The sequence below is a fragment of the Limulus polyphemus genome, unplaced genomic scaffold (assembly GCF_000517525.1).
Source record: "Limulus polyphemus unplaced genomic scaffold, Limulus_polyphemus-2.1.2 Scaffold4028, whole genome shotgun sequence".
Lineage (NCBI taxonomy): Eukaryota > Metazoa > Arthropoda > Merostomata > Xiphosura > Limulidae > Limulus > Limulus polyphemus.
In genome coordinates, this window is record NW_013669638.1 from 21067 (window position 1) to 39251 (window position 18185).

Sequence of the window (18185 nt, forward strand, 5' to 3'; positions counted from 1 at the left end):
TTCACCTATTATAACCATACATTCCTTTTTATTGTTCATGTAAACGTATGTTTCACCTATTATAACCATACATTCCTTTTTATTGTTCATGTAAACATATGTTTCACCTATTATAACCATACATTCCTTTTTATTGTTCATGTAAACATATGTTTCACCTAATATAACCACACATTCCTTTTTAGTTTTCATGTAAACATTTTATGGACACTTCCTTTTACAGTCCTTCAGTTAGACTATTATAAAATAGTTTTTGTTTGACTGTTTGAAGTCGAAACAATCTGTACTTTAGAAGTGGGAACTGAATTTATAAGTGTTAAAGAAGTTCTGATCTCTACGTTAATTGTGCCACCCAACCACTCAAAAGAAATATATATAATTACGTTGTGTATTACACTAGAATATTATGTATGTGTTATTGAAACACACCTTTCTCTTAGAGAGGGTAGGTGGTCTCATAAATTATTATCAAAACATCACTTTAACTTGAACAAATTGTATAACACATATTTTTCATAAGCTAAATCACTGTTTAGGTATACTTTTAAAAAAAATCACGTGCATGTTAATATAAACGTATAGATCCTAACGAATTTTGAAATGAAATTGATTAAACAAAACTTACTTTATTTATTTGAGTTTAAGCTATCTGCGCTGTGCCCACCGCAAGTATCGAGCCCGTATTTTAGCGTTATAAGCCTTCAACCTTACCACTGAGAGGGACAATTAATATAAGTATTATAAGTATATAATTGGGGCTTGATCTGACTATTCTACCGACTTATTTGCCGAAAGAATAACCACGACAACTTCCACCACAAAGGTTTACAACAACGACAACTTTCACCACAAAGGTTTACAACCACGGCAACTTTCGCCACGTGGCGAAAGTTGTCGTGGTTGTAAACCTTTGTGGCGAAAGTTGTCGTGGTTGTAAACCTTTGTGGCGAAAGTTGTCGTGGTTGTAAACCTTTGTGGTGAAAGTTGTCGTGGTTGTAAACCTTTAAAGGTTTACATATTTTTCCATTCCGGTAATGAATATTGTGAAATTAATTTTAATTTTAACCTATATTTTTATCATTCCATGAAGTAGAGAAGGAAATGTACTGATTTTGGTCAACGAGTATATCATTATATATTTTTTGTTTTAACACTATATATATATTTATTAGGCATTATGCTAATCAAATCACTATAGAATAAAATTACAAAGAGTTATAACATCAGGGCCTCTGAAAGTAATTTTATCAGGGGATACAAAGTTTTTTTAGAGCCCCCTTCCCTTCTCCATTAACCATCCTGTTTTTATCCACTACGGTTGTATGCCGTGAGCTGTAAGGCCAAAAAGGGTATGCAAGATGAGAGAGAGAGGTAGAATGGAGCGCTCTGTTGATTTTCTGCATTAGAGGCCTTATGCTCCTATACTCCCTCCATGATAAATATAAATAAAATAAAAGAGGATCAGAGAGAAGAAAGCACATTTGAACATCTTTGTTTATTCTACAATACAGATAAGGAGAAAGAATTCACATTGAAACATCTTTTTATATTGCAATACAGATCAGAAGACGTGATTATTAGTAAATAGTAAAAAAAAAAGGAAGATAGGTTTAGTATTTACTTTACAAAAAGAGCTTTCCTGGCCTTTTTTGTGAAAAATGTTGAATCACAGCATGAAAATTAATTGTTCTGGGAATGTTTGATTCAATACTTAGCCTGGCCAAATCCACAAGACGTTCCTGAGACATTGTAAACCTTAAATAATTCTTAATCAGCTTGAGTTTGCTAAATGACCTCTCTGCAGAAGCTACTGTTGCTGGAGTTGTTAATAGTATTCTTAAGCTAACACAAACATTTGGAAAAAAGTCACCAAGTCTGTACTCGGTTAACACGTTCAGCAGATCTAATGGCTTTATGTACTGAGGGTAAATGTTGCATTTCTTTTCCAAAATCATCACCGTTAAGGTCAGCAGAATATTGCTCTGATAAAGATAAAGCGTTTCTCTCCACATCACTTTCAGACATGGTGAGATATTTCCACAAGAAATCAAATATTTCAGCCAACTGCTTAACAGCATTGAAGCGGAAAGTTGATTGTCATAGAAACCGTCGATTGTTGGTATTTGGTGGCTGGAATTTGCATATTTCACAAAACCGTCCGAGCAGTGTGAATGGCTCCTCAATATTGCTAGTCTTAGCTCAAACGCAGTGTGTGATGGCACAGGACCCGACGAATCGGTTTGATCTACGATGCAGTGTGTGATAGGCTTTAGACGAATGGCCACGCATCAGCTGATCGCATGTTCGGCAAATGTTTTTGACTTGAGACTTGAAGGCAAAATTTTCTTTTTTCTTCAATGCGTTTATAGGCAGTATTTCATCTAATAAAGTACGTAACGCAGTATTTGATAATTTGATATAATAGGCATACACGTGTAGGTATTATTATATCCCATTAAAGGGTTCATCAATACTTTGCGGACATTCCGGACACAATCGAACAAAAACGGTGCTGGGATTTTTACTTTCTAATTTTGATTGAAACAGTTTTGCTGAATCCAACATTCGCCACCATATCATTAGATTTCGAACGTGTGTTGTACGAAATATTATACAGGAACAACCAGATCAATATCACATTAATTCTTAACATGTTCTCCAACAGCGCATGTTGGTAAGGCACTTTCTTCTTTTGAACCGTTAAACCCAGTCGAATATAGCTTCAAAGCATTAGCTTCGTTTGAACGACGTGCTTAGCACTGTTCTATACCACAGCATTTTTCCTTGAGTTGTTTGACTATAATGACTGTTAAACTTGAATCTAAAGATACTTGAGTCTAATCGGGGACGCTTTATTTCAGTCAGACTTGGTTAAGAATGAAGGACGATTTTTTGTATCATTTTAAAAACAGAATTCAAAGATTTAGTCATCAGCGAAGGAAGATGTAGCGATGAAAGGACATGACGTCTGGTAAAATATTTGTGTGTTTCAAATATTCGTATTTAGTATATTGTTGTTAATGCCTTTATCAAAGTGTTTAAAAAAACCCGTTATGTGTGTGAATATACACAATAGGCGTGAAGATTGTTCTTGACAGGAAAACGAGCTAGAAGGTACAATACTACAAAAGGTCAAAATTGTCAAATTCGAGAGATTAAAAAATTTTATCTTTCGATTATAAATCCTAATTAGTTCGATATTTCCAATGTGTGCTTCCTGTTTCTACGAAGCTGTTATTACTTCAGTACATAAAAGTAATTAATAGATGTAATATTAGGCAGTACTGTTGGTAATTATTTGTTCTAAGCTGACAGTATTGCTGTTATTTTCCTGTAGTATCAGACATTAATAGATTTTTGCATTGTTATAATTATTTAATTGCTCTTTTTTATTCAAGCAATGCTAGTAAAATTCAAAGCTTTGGTTATAAAGTTCGCCGATTAAGGTTTCATCTATAAAACATGGTAATTAGCGAATAAGGCAAAATTAAAAAGTTCTAAATTAGTCTTTGCATTTCATCTTTTAATTGGTTTACTCACATGTCTTGTAGTATTTAATTAATAAAATTAATACACCATTTAAACCACAATTCATTTAAAAAACAAATGCAGTATTATCACAAAGATAGTGTATCGTCCTAAAAAAATGTCCGTAATTTTCTATTTATATGACCTACTCTCGCCAATAGCAAACATAGTACATAACAAAAATGTGTTTTAAAATAATATTAGGTTACTTAGAAATGTCTAAGTAATGCTTTAAAGGAAAATATGCTTAGTAGTGAGTGATGCTTTATCGTACTAAGAATATAAAGCTACAGTTTTCATTTCGACTTACAAGCAGCAGTTTAAAGACTTACAACGTTAAAATCGGGGGTTTGATTCCCCATGGTGGACAGAGTGCAAATAGCCCGTTGTGTGGTTTACAAATGTTATTAAGTAACGTTCAGTCGGACAGCACTACCCGTTTAAGTTCTTCTTTACGACCATTCTAGGTAACTTTTAAAAAAGAAAAAAATATCCATTTTTTTCTTATTGTTTCTACGTGATAAATATATGAAAGGGTTGGGGGAGGGGTATAGCTCCTTGTTGTTCCTACATATGAAACATATATATTGTTCCCATGTGTAAAATGTATGACACAAGAAAAGTTTCCCTTTCCTTATTGTTCCCTCTAAATATATATATGCATATATATGACAAGGAAATTTTATAATTTTTATTTTCCCCATATATCAAGTATGTGACACTAGGATATTGTAAATTGTTGTTCTTTACTCGACATATCAACTTTTCTAAACGAGGTAGTTTTCTGTTTCTTTATTGTTCCAACTCGTCAAATGAACGAAAAGACGACGTTTTTTTAGTTCCTTATTGTTCGGACATATCAAATGTTTGAGCAAGGTAACTGTTTTTAGTCCTTACTACTCCAAAACATGTGTCAAATTTACGAGAAAGATGTTTTTCCTAACTGTGCCAACATTTCAAATGTAAGACACAACGGATTTTTATCGTTGTGAAGTGATCCCACGTATGTTTAACACAAAGTAATTTTCTAGTATTGCCTCGGCATATAACATGTATTGCTTATTTCACATTATTCGCACACACCAAATACGCGATACAAGGGAAGTTTCTATTTCCTTATGGTTCCAACGTGTGAGATGTCACACACGAATTGTTTCTTTGTAGTTAAGCACAAAACTACACAATGGGCTATCTGTGCTCTTCCCACCACGAGTATCAAAACCCGGTTTCTAGCAGACATACCGCTATGCCATTGGGGGGCATCACACACGTTTCTTAATGTTCCCGCATACCAAATGGTGACATAAGAAAATTGTTCTGTTTCTCCTTACATGTATCAAGTTTTCTAGTGTGTATTTGAGCTTATGCGAATTTGTTATTATTTGATTAACACATTGGTTTATTGTATTTCAAAGTATTTCACTATGTGAAAATGTAATTAAATATAGAATACAGTATTTTAGTATATTCTTAATAAGTTTTATTTTATTTTAGAATCGTGAAAATGAAAATTCTCAAGTGATTTGTACTTGGATTCAAATACCAGAGGTAAATAAAATAACAGCATGAGGACACTTAACCATGCTAATATGTACTGTAACATATACTCTATTGATATGATCACAATAAGTGGGGAAAATTTATGGTATTATACTTTTGATTTATATGTAATTTTGGGAGATATTTTTCAACTTGTAATTACAAAAATTACGAAGTCTTAGCGCTTCACTAAAGTGTTGTATTAACAATATTTTTAGTGTTGTTTAATAATTTGTTTCGGAGATTTTGTTTGTTGTAATAAATTTGTTCTCCTTTAATTAATAATTGAATTATATTAATATACATGAAATCCTTGCCTGGGTATACCAATACCCCAGTGTTTATTAAAGTTAAATTGAAATAGCATACACATTCAATTCTAAGTCACTAGCTCTTTAGAAGTGTAATGTCTACAAACGCGCTCAATCGTGAGTCACTGTCACTTTAGAAGTAATGTGCTCAAGAGTAATGTCTACAAACGCTCTCAATCGTGAGTCGCTGGCTCTTAAGAAGTAATGTGCTTAAGTGTAATGTCTACAAACGTGCTCAATCGTGAGTCGCTGGCTCTTTAGAAGTAATGTGCTCAAGAGTAATGTCTACAAACGCGCTCAATCGTGAGTCACTGGCTCTTTAGAAGTAATGTGCTCAAGAGTAATGTCTACAAACGTGCTCAATCGTGAGTCGCTGGCTCTTTAAAAATGTTGATTTGTGCTGTGAAAGTTTACGTTTTTAATATCTATCACCCAATATCTAAATTTTTCACCGAAGATGTGTATTCTGAAAGTACTTATACAGATTTTTAACTATGACCTCTATTTATGACCTGCTTATTCTCGAGTTATAAGTAAAATCATCGAGAATTATTAGCCGTGGTAGGTCTGCTGCCAAAATTCATAGTTTTTATCGTTATTTTTGTATTTCAGTCATTCTATATACGTTTACGATCAGGCATTCTCAAAGTTGTGAGATGTTACCATTTGACAAATTTGCAATTAGTAGTGTCACTGATGTAAATTAATAAGATTTTGATAGGGTTTAGTTGTTGGCTATATTTAATAAAAATGTAAGATATGCCCTAAACATCTTAATAATTAGAAGGTAAAGATTTTTAAAATGTTTTAATTTGTGAGCTCCCTGGTAGTAACTTAACAAATTTATATAGAAGTTGTGTTAGAGTTTTATAAAGATATATCGTATACCACATTTACATTATTTTCATAAATCTCTTACACTTTTTACCAAGTAAAACATAAATATACTTTCAAGTTCATTTCAATTTCATTTAATAACGGTTTAATTATTTGATGTATACGATGTAAGACGTTACGTTCTGGTAGCTTTTAATTCTTGTGGCAAGAAATTAAGCAGACTGGTAAGATTTTGTCACTTATGTAAGTGAAATAAAAAATACATGACCTATTCTTCTCTAGATATAAAAGTCCGTTCACTTAAGTCGATGTTTAACCATTACAACTTCACCAAAACCACATAAGAACTGATTAAAAGCGTTAAAAGCCTATAATTAAACAGCTACTTGGAAAAAGGCCAACCAGGAAGGAGAGCTGATAATTATCTTGTGTGTCAGCATTCTAGTTGCATGGATGAAATGGTAATTTTTCTTGGAAGTCTCTTTTCCTATAGTGTGGAACTGTCCCCATGGAAGATGGTGTAATACGATTCGCTAGACTTCTTCGTGCCAACTGTGGTGCTGAAATGTTTTAGACTTTATTAGACAAAGTTCGAATGCAGCATTGGGGTAAAAAAATGTCTGAGTGTGTCATTCTTTTCGTTAAGTTTTGACTGCAAAGTTTTAGCAATGCCTGTCATAGCTTGGGCTTTATATCACTTTAAATATGTTAATCTCATAAAATCTTTCTTACCAATTGTTACTTGTACTATCCTTTTTTGTATGTGCAGTAAAGTTATAGCATTCAACTCACAATTTTTTGTCATTACTATTGTCAGGAGGTTATTGTGATTACAGTGATAGCATTCGCTATTTTCAAATTGGAGGTAAAGTGTTGTTTCTTTGTGATACAATATCAAGTCTCTTCATTTCGTTTAAGGTAGCACTGTCCCCCCAATATTTCAAAGATCAATTTTTTCAAGTTTAACCTCTTTTCTACATAAATAACTAATTTTTGTCTTAAAATGTTTATTAATTAACCTGTAATAAGTGATTAAAAAAAAGTCTAATTTGGTTTTCATCCCGTTTCCACTTCACTATTAAAGCCAATATCAGCATGAAATTTAGCACACTTGTTGATATTACACTCTTTCGTAGCTTGAATTTTTTAAATTCAAAAACTTTTATCAGTTGTCTTGTTAGAAGTATAATTACCACTAACGAAGGCATTAATTAAAATTAATTGTCTGTATCTCGTTAAAGTTGCAGAAAATTTGCAGAGGTTTCAATTCAAGCTATGATGATGTTCACAAAGAGCATGTGTATCAATTTTCACGTTTTTAACATTCCCAAATAGAGTTATGTTATGTATTTCTTTATCCCTACCATATTAATTATCCATATGACATATATGACTGAATATGTACTTTCAGAGATTGTGACATCATACTTTTGTTTTGTGCTCAACTTGAAGGTTATAACAAGTGTTTAACAGTGTTTCCTTAGTATGTAAATTTGACCAATTTTAAGGGTCAGTGCTACCGTAAACTTACTTGTCAATACCTTCGTATTCAGATTCTTCATTCACTGATTGCATTTTCTTGTTTATTTTGCATCTAACCGTGCATCTGTTTGTTCCCAATATCATTCACACAAATTACTATGTTAGCGATAATGATCGCCTTAAATTATCTTTCCTAGATAGCAGGCTGAGTGTGGACCAGTGGTTAGTGTGATGCACAGAAAAGCAGAGGTTCACGTCCCATTACCACTAAAAAACAAATAAGAAGAAATATCGTTATGAAAGTGGCAACCAAATCTCGCCACTCAGTCAGACATGAGTAGCCCAAGAGTTGTTGGTGTTGACTAACTGTTTTCTCTTTAGTCTATCACTTCAAAATTAAGAATTGTAGGCGCAGATATCTCTCATGTAGCTTTGGGCGAAATCCAACTAATAAACAAACAAAATCTCATCTAGTGAATCATACAAAAAATTGAAGTGAATTATACATACTGGAATTTTAATTAACCATGCAGAATCGCTACCCAGGCCTGGCGTTAGCTATTTTTTTACCTTCAGTAAGTTTTCAGTTCCTCCTTAACTTTCACTTTCAACGGAGGAAAAATACCATGGAATTATAAATCAAAGTTCCCCTGGTGGGACAACGGTAAGCCTAAGGACTTACAACACTAAAATCCGGGGTTCAATCCGCTGTGGTGGATACAGCAGGTAGCCTATTGTTGCTTTGTTCTAAAACAAGCATATATGAACCAAATTCAATTTATTTATTACATTCCGAGGAAAATTTAGAGTAATGGTTAACACGTGACTACAGTGTCAACTCAAAATTTTACAGTTATGAAAATTTCACTTTTCGTGCTTTCACTGAGGCAAAATCGCATCCTCTTTACTTCAAGCCATCCATGTAGTATTTCATCAGGTCCATTTAGGCCATTTTTGAAAAAAAAACAGGAATACAATACATCGAAATGGGTTTCTGTAGTTGCTGAAACCCTTTCTTACACGGGTTTAGAAGTTGTGCCGACAATATTGTTAAGAAAAATGATCTTGAAGTATTCCTGTGGACTTAGGATAGGCGCAACAAACTTTCATATAAAAACTGTGTCATCTTTTTTCGTGAATAAATCTGCTGCTTTAACAACATTTTTCCAGCAATTGCCATTTCTTCTATTAGCTTCCTGGCATCCACTCATGCTTTTTCAAAACCATATTCATTTTTATTATTGTTGTTTTGTAGTTACAAGGTAGCTGAGTAGGTCGAGACATATGAAGATCACTAACTTTAAAATTGTTCAAGTTATATCTTCTATTTGATAACAATGAATTGTTAGCTGTGCCAAAAATCTTGCAGCGAAAACAAAATACCGAGTCATCTGATTTTGTCGAATATTGAATTCATTGTCTTGATACTTCTCCTTTGAGAAGTGGTCGTGTGTGATAGTTTGTTGTGAATTTTCATCTCTTTTCGTCTTTGGAAAAGTCAAATGTCTACAAATGTCTAGGACCAAAAAATGCCACAACTTTGACTCTATGTTTTACCACTTAGCTGAATCACCCAAATCAAACACATGTATGTTTGCTTTTCATGTTTAGAATTGTTTCTGTCATGAGAAGCTGTGGTTTCTCAAACTTCTAAAATAGCTTAGCATGAAGCCGTAGTACAGTTTTTTAACAACTGTTTTACCAGCATTAGTTTCTTGATTACTTTTAATAATAACATTTTCACTTATATTTCAATGTGTCGCGTTTCAAAAACTTGAGATGAGCGACCTTTTGGTTTTCCAAATCTGGTTCTTTTTCTGCTTTCCTTTTCCAATGATGAGCACCAGAAAGACAGTGCCTTCCATCAGTCATGCTTTTCTTAACCTCACTGTTTAACCACTTTTGTTTTAATTGTCACTTTTTTGAAGTCTGTCTTGAACTTTATATAATTTTTATAAACTTTAAAAGTAATGTTATAATAATATTTTATTGATCGTGTGCCTCGCATATATATCACAGTGAACTAGTTCTCAGAATGTTTAAATACACACGTTTAATTGTTTTTATTATACATGCTGTTCAAACAAAATGAAAAAAAAAGTAAAACAAATCTACTGCATAAGGAGAAACACTAAGCGCTCCGTCCTTGCTCTCTCTTATTGATTAGTCACGGTAGATATGTTCAAATAGGGAAAACATAGATATATTCTGCGGATTTACAACGTTATAAATCGGGTTTCGGTACCAGTGGTGGGAAGAGGTCAGCTATCCCATTGTGTAGCTTTGTGCTTCACTTCAAACAAACAAATAGATGAGGTATTAGAAGCATACAGCGACATTAGCAAACGAATTCATGGGTAAAATATTTTTATTTTGCAAATATTCTATTTTTCCCATCTGATAATACCAAACCTAAAGTTCCAAACTTTGTTTGTCATGTGAATGAGCTTCCAATCTATCTGTACAGGAGAGACAATCCTTGGTTTAAATTATACTTTAATGATATACAGATGTAAATTTATGTATATGCTGCATCAAGAACTTCGCATTAATCTAATATTTGTTTCATTACTTCAGGCTGTTACAAAGGTGGAAAGAAGATGAGTTGGACAAGTATAAACTTTATCTATAAAACATGAGAATACATATTTGTTTTGGACGCTTGAGGTAAAAGTAAACTTGTATATATCTAATAACTCTGCTTAAGATATACTAGCTTCACAAACTTACCTTGTTCTGCTTCCAAGTAGAAGCTATGTAAATTATAAACAATTGATTCACTGTCTATAAAGTAGTATATATAAATAACTATACATATAATTAGTCTCTTCGAAAGCTTAAGTAAACAAGTTAATTTACGATACTTTAATACACTTATTTTGAATTTTATGTACATATCAACATTGGATAAAATTTCTACTTATTTCAACATATCTCCATAATTTTTATTTAGAAACTACTGTCTGTAACTCATTGAAAGCAAACATTAACTAGTTGTTGGACTGCTTAATACGGTATATTAAAATGATTTTGAACATGCAAATCAATAAGTCAACCGAAATAAAGTTGCTGTGGAACGATATGTATCAGAACTACATTTTTACATTGTTTATCATTTTGGAGGTAATGCGCTGCTACTGAAAACTGATTGCTTTTGGAAAAAAAAAAAAGAATGTAAGACACCTTTACTACGCAAAACATTCATATACTCAGATTATAAAAAGGCCCGGCATGGCCAGATGGTTAGGGCGCTTGACTCGCAATCTGAGGGTCGCGGGTTCAAATCACGTTTCAAACATGCTCGCCCTTTTAGCTGTAGGGGCGTTGTAATATGACGGCCAGTTCCACTATTCGTTGGTAAAAGATTAGCCCAAGAGATGGCGGTGGGTGATGATGACTAGTTGCCTTCTCTCTAGTCTTTCACTTCTAAATTAGGGACGGGTAGCGTAGATAGCCCTCGTGTAGCTTTTTGCGAAATTCAAAACAAACAGACCATAAAGATGTCCTAATCTCGAGGATTTAGAATTCCCAATGCGGAGATATTTCTTGTACTTAATAGCATTGAAAAATAAATGATTATAAATCAGCTTTGGGAATCAGAACCATCCAGAAAGAAACCTGCAACAAATCGTACTCCAGTTGGTAAGCAAAGTGCATTGTCTTGTAACATATGAGAATTCAGGAACACAAAGGTGAGTGGCAAAAGTCGTCCACCTGCCCCAGGCAGTACTATATAACATAATCAAGAAGGATCGTCTTCTGGAAAAGTGACATAAGTCATGTGTACACCAGCTGCTTCCACGACATATCCGTTCAACTCTCGCCGAATATGTATGCTATTCCATACAAAGACATATCGCTTAAGCCCCGGACACAGCAATCTGACTGGAAAACCGTTGTCCTCTCACACTTGATGGATTATGAAGTTCATCGGGAGGAGGGATGTATTTTGGACATGGCAACCTTAGTAATGATCTTCTGCAACGGAAACTACACTGCAGAGCTATTTTCAAGAGTCTTGTTTGTGATATAGAGCATAACTGAACGTGACGACATGAGTTGAAATAGTCTGGTGAGGCTCAAAGTTTGATATAATTTACTCAACCTCTGTATTATGTATAATATTTCTTATAACATGGCATTATCTTGTATATAATTCTTTAAACTGGGAACATTTTTCTGTACGTAACATTCTGGTCCGAAACTTCTGTTTTATTTGCTGTTAAAGTCCCCGTGGTGGGTCAGTCGTAAGTTTACGTACTTACCACACAAAAATCATGAGTTCGATCCTCGCGGTGGACGTAGTAAGCTAACACTTCTGATACTCAATATTGCGAGGGTAAATCGGAAGACAGACATCTTTTGATCAATTTAACAAAAACATAATTGGTCTTTTGTAAAAAAAAAAAAAAAATAAGCGAGAACAGTTGCTTAAATTTTTTAATTTTAACATTATTATTGATCGTGATTTTAAGCGTTTGGATCTATCTATTTCCACCTCGGGAGCCATCGTGTCGTACTCGTGCGGTGAACAGGTACGTCAGCTAGTAAATGTACATTTGATCAGGCCAAAATATCTAGTTGAGTTGAATCTACTAGTCACTTTTCGATTTATGTAGCGTGGATACGAACGCGAAAGCTCTTTCATTAATACTGTGTTAACCAGCTTTTCATACGTGGTTATAGACTTAATTAACTTCCAGCATATACAAAGTAATGTCACGTGGCCACAATTCCATGAAACGTATGCTAAATATAATTAATGCTGTCTTAACATTTATACCGTGAATCGATACAAGACTCGTAATTAAGATTATACCTATATATATCCGAAGTCTGGTCTCATACACATTATATTACTGTATAAAAATTATATTGGTGTTGTTTTACGATATGTCCAATCATGTCGAAATTTATTATTTTTACATACACCAAAGTTAGTTAAACATAAAAAAAATGCAATATCATTTTTTTCGTGATAATGGAAAGGTTTTATGGAAAATAAATGAGACACAATACCTTCATATTCTACACACATTAAAATCTGATAGAAATCGGCAAAGTTTTGTGATCGCATCTAGATGTGTTTAATTCTGAAAATATATATTCGCAGGAAACACACTACAATTTCTAAATTAATGTCGTAGTCCAAGCACACAGTCACCCACCCATGTATTTATTATATACTTATTTACACGCACCCCAGTAGCACTGCAGACGTAAACCGATAGAAACTGGGTTTCAATACCCGTGGTGGGCAGAGCACAAATAGCCCTTTGTGTAGTTTTGTGCTTAGTAACAAACAACAGCTCCCTTACGTGCCACCCTGCGCCATTTTCCAATACGTCAAAGCTCTCGTGCATCAGGTAGAATTACGCTTTGTAGAAAGCTTGCAGAAATTATATTTTTTTTCCCTCAACCCTATTTGAAATTACATTAAAATATTATGATCTGTTAAAATATCTACCCTTTATATTAGAAGCCCTAACTAAGTTTGAACTATTATATATTTTACGTAAAGGCTGCGGGAAATGTTTGTCTTACCGTATTACTGAAAATACATACGTTTTGAGAAAGCTGAGAAAAGGTCTTTAATTCCAGATTTCATTATTGTAGTAACGTTTTAATGAGGTAAACGACTTTTTATTAATTAATTCACTTCTAACGTGGATAATCAAATTATGTTTAAGAAAATGTTTCCTCAGCTTGTCCCCCCTACCTTTCTTTTGTTTACATGCACCTGAAACTCTTGTAGGAACACTACAAATAGTACTAATGATTACACATGATCATTTGCTTGATTTGCAGCAACTAGTGATAAGGTACACATGGAAAAGTTATTGTTTCTGACAGTTTTTTTCACATTATAAACTGCAATATAGGAAAACTACATTCTCTAGCAAAAGAGTGAAAATTCAAACACTGAGTAAGTGCTCAGCTTCAGTTATTTTTTTACAGTTCATTAATATCCTCTAATTACAAAAAACAGCGATCCACGGATATTTCTATCAGTTACAGTTTACAGAGTTGCAAGTTTACAAGAAATATTTTTCTTAAAGACCTGTCCTCTAGTGGCTCAGTGGTAAACCTAAGGGCTTGTATGCTAAAAATAGTGGTTTGATACCTGTGGTGGTACAGCGCAGCTATCCCATTGTGTAGCTTTACGCTTAAAAACACAAACAAACAATCTCAAAAGCTACTTTAACTGTTGAGTGTTTGAGTTGTCATTCCAAACACCTTGTTGTTTCATTTGGTCGTTTTCTGGTCGTGTGATCTGGGAGGATCAGGCACACCTCGACTTCTACCTCCCTCCTTCATTATTGATTTGATCCTTGAGTGTTGGATGAAGCTCACATTAATTCTTCAGTAAAATACGATCCGGTAGCTAGTAAAACACGTTCTTACATGCAGTGACTGCATGATGTAAGTTCATTCGCGCACGCGAGTGACACTTTTCAGATCATGTCCATGAACGTACAACGTCGATTTTTTTTATATAAACTTCATTTTTTGTTGTTGTTCTTTCTTCTAACCACTTCTTCGTCTCTCCAAAATCGGTGTTTTGGTCGTTTGATGGACCAGGGAGACCTCTTCCTCCTTTCCGAGCTGTGATTTTCTACTGGTGAATGTTGATGTTGATACAATATGAGGGTCTGAGTAAATCGCACTTGCTTCGACCCCTTTCAGGGCAATGTCCGTTTAGGTATCTACAGTTACATTCTGTGTTTTGCACCATATCTCTAAAGTCAGTTCCATAATGCACAAAACACATCTCACTAGTTAGACTAATGCATATTACATAAAAATACCCTATTAAATGTATTGTTCTTAGTCTAACCAGTGTAGGGTTTAAAGACAAGCAATAGGTGGCCTTATTACATCCTTATTTTTAAAGTAAATGCTTACAGGTGAGAGGTACTTAGGTCTACTTCCATCATGTATGTAGTAACGATCAAGTTCACAGAGTAAGTCATTCTTTTGCCAATTTTTTGCAAAGTAATTTGTAGTATTATGCAAGAGTCTATCGGCTATTGCTTCTATGTTTGCATATCTGTGCATGAATTTTGATGAGGTACTACGAGGGACTTTATATGATGTGGTGATAAGTGAGTTTTGTATAGATTGTAGGTTATTTATATGTTTCGGAGTTATGTTTATCCATGCAGGGCAGGCTTATTCTATTACGGGACGTATATATGTTTTGTATATTTTAATAATGTTGTCAGGTGATGTTCCTTGGTTTTTGCCTGTTAGACTTCTTGTATAATTTATGCGTTTCCAGATTTTTGTTAATATATTATTTGTATGTTTTACCCACGTCAGTTTTGGGTCTGAGGTTAATCCTAAAAAATTTGTCGATGTTAAGGTCTGGAGAAGTGTTCCATTCATGTATAGTTTAGGTGGGTGTTTTTGTGTTTTTTTAATCTTGTAAAAGTTAGTAATTGGTTTTGGGGGACGTTTATTTTTATTCGATATTTTTGACAGTATTCTTCTATATTATTTAATAATGGTTGTAAATTTGTTGCTGCTATGGATAGGGTGGAGACACTTTTCCAGACATCATCCGCGAATTGTGATGTGAAACCTTGATTTGTGTCTTTTAGAAGCATATTACTCACATATATAATGAATAGAATAGGGCTAACTACCCCTCCTTGGGGTACACCTGTCTCTGAGGTGAATGCCTCAGAGTAGGTTCCCCTTAAATTAATTTTGCATGTTCTATTTTCCAAGAAGTTGGATAGCCAGCGAATAATCACCCGCGATAGTTCCAATTCCGTCATACGGAACCTGAGACCATTGTTCCATTCAGTGTCGAAAGCATTCTCGACATAGAGAAAGCAGTCGATAGTGCATTCATTTTTATTAAAGTTATCAATTATTGTTTCTGTTAGACTAACTAAGTGATGTGTTGTCTGTCTGAATTTTGTAAAACCATTTTGAGTTTCTGGTAGTTTAGAAGTGACTTCTAGGTAATTTGAGAGTCTATTGCTTATTATTCGTTCTAGTATTTTGCCTACACAGCTGGTCAGGCTGATCGGGCGGTAGTTGTTTGATTTATTTGCTGGCTTTCCTTCTTTATGGAACATAAGTACATCGCTTGCTTCCAAGAAACCGGGATATATCCAGAACTTAGTGATAAGTTAAAAAAGTGCTGTAAGGTGTCCATACAATCTCCGAGTGCCTTTTTTGAGGAGGGTGGCCTGTATGCCGTCTTCTCCTGGTGCCTTGTTTTGGTGGTTCTTATAGCTAGTTGAACTTCTGTTTCTGTAATTGTTTTGTGAGAAGATGTGTAATTGGGTTTTCTATTTCATTTAGTCTGATATTTGTGTTTTGTATGTTAGCTATAAATTTTGGTATGTACATGATTATGTTTTGTTTAATGTGGTTGTTAACTTTGTTGTAGAAGTGTACATTCATGTCTGGTTCGTGGTGTGTTTTGTAGGTGTTCTTTAAATACTTTTGCCTTTTCAGTGTTTGTATATGCTGTCTTATTTTGTGTTTCTAGGGGTGGATAGTTACTATTAGTGTTTCCTGTATTGGTGAATCGTTTCAGGTGGTTCCAGAACTGTTTTGGGTCAGTTTTATCATTTAATTGTGAGCAGAAATTATCCCAGCTGTCTTGTTTTAGTTGACGGACTTCATTTCTCATTTTGTTTCTTAATGTGTTTATTTGTGTTTTAAGTGTTGAATCTCGGGTTTGTATGAATTGTCTGCGTAGTTTCCTTCTGTCTTTTATCATTTCTATAATTTGTGTGTGTGAGGTTGCCATGTTTGTGTTGTTGCTGGTTGTTTAAGCTAGTGTATTGTTTGTTTTGCTGCCATTTTCAGACACTCGGTGATTGTATGGCAATAAGCATCTATTTCTGATGCTTCCGCGGCGTGATATACTTTTACTTTCGGTAGCATATTGTCAATGATTTTTTGATATTCTATCCAGTTTGCCGTCTTATAATTAAATTTCTATTGGTTTATTTGTATGGGGGGGTTGAAGATACACCAGACGGGTAGATGGTCACTATCTATGTCTTATCCTACTTGAAAATTTATGAATTTTCGACTCATATTAAACTGAGATAGGCATAGATCTAGGATATCGCTGGGGCCATATGCGTCTGATACATGTGTCGGGGTAGCATCATTTAATAAAACTGTGTTAGTATCTGTTTGGTATTTATATAATGTTCTGCCATTTGCGTTTGTTGATTTACAATTAAATATTCTATGTTTACTATTTAGGTCTCCTGTTATAATCGTATTTTGACTATGGTTATTTATATAACACAGTAACTTAGAATCTAGGTTTTTATTCGGTGAGCAGTAAATACCTGCTACCGTTACATTGATGGCATTTTCATTTGTGGAAGTTATTTCCACTTCCGTTACAATCAACTCTGTCTTGTATAACAGGAGTATACCTCTGTTGGTGTCATTTTTGTTTATTCTATCTTTTCTTATAGTTGTGTAGCCTTTTATTTTAAATCTATGGGTAACATATAAACAAGTTTTACTAATAACAAATATATCTGGCTTAATAGTGTTGGTTATATCTTCAATCTCGTGTTTCTTGGAAGCAAGTACACCTTGGATGTTGACATGTGCCACCGTGAATTTAATTTGTTAGTGTGTTTGTTATTGTCAGCAGAATTAGTGGTAAGAATGTTTGCATTTTTTCTGTTATTATCTTTATTAAAATGTCGATGCAGCTGCCTGTTCTTGTTGGACTAGAGAACTCTTCCATGAATTCTGTGGCTATGTTTTTTAAAACGTTAATTAGTGTCGTTTCATTGTTTTTTCGTTTGGTTTTGTTGTTGTTTTTGGTGTTTCTTTGATTCTTTTGCTGCTTTCAGGTTCTTCCACAGTTTGTGTTTCATTGTTATTTTCATTTTATGTTGTTAATGTGTTAGTTACTGCTGTGGCGTAGGTTGTTATTTTTTGTCCTTGTGGTGTTTGTAATAGCGTCTTTTTCTGATTTGTTTGTGATTGTTGTGGCTGTATTTGTTTTAGTGTATTTGGGTTTTTAATTTCATAAGTTCGTGATTTTATGTTTTTATATTTTTGACAGCCCTTGTAGTTGGCTTCCAACCACTTGTTGACTTTGTTTGTTTGTTTTGAAGTTCGTGCAAAAGTACTCGAGGGCAGTCTGCGCTAACCGTCCATAATTCTGAAGTGAACAGACTAGAACAACTAGTCAATATTTAATTTCCCGTCAAAATCGTTCCTTATAATCTAGAATATCTATCTCAAATAACGATAATAAATGCAACGGTTACTGCTATATCTATGGCAGAGTTCAAACATAACGATAATAAATGCAACAGTTGCTGCTATATCTATGGCAGAGTTCAAACATAACGATAATAAATGCAACAGTTACTGCTATTTCTATGGCAGAGTTCAAACATAACGATAATAAATGCAACAGTTACTGCTATATCTATGGCAGAGTTCAAACATAACGATAATAAATGCAACAGTTGCTGCTAT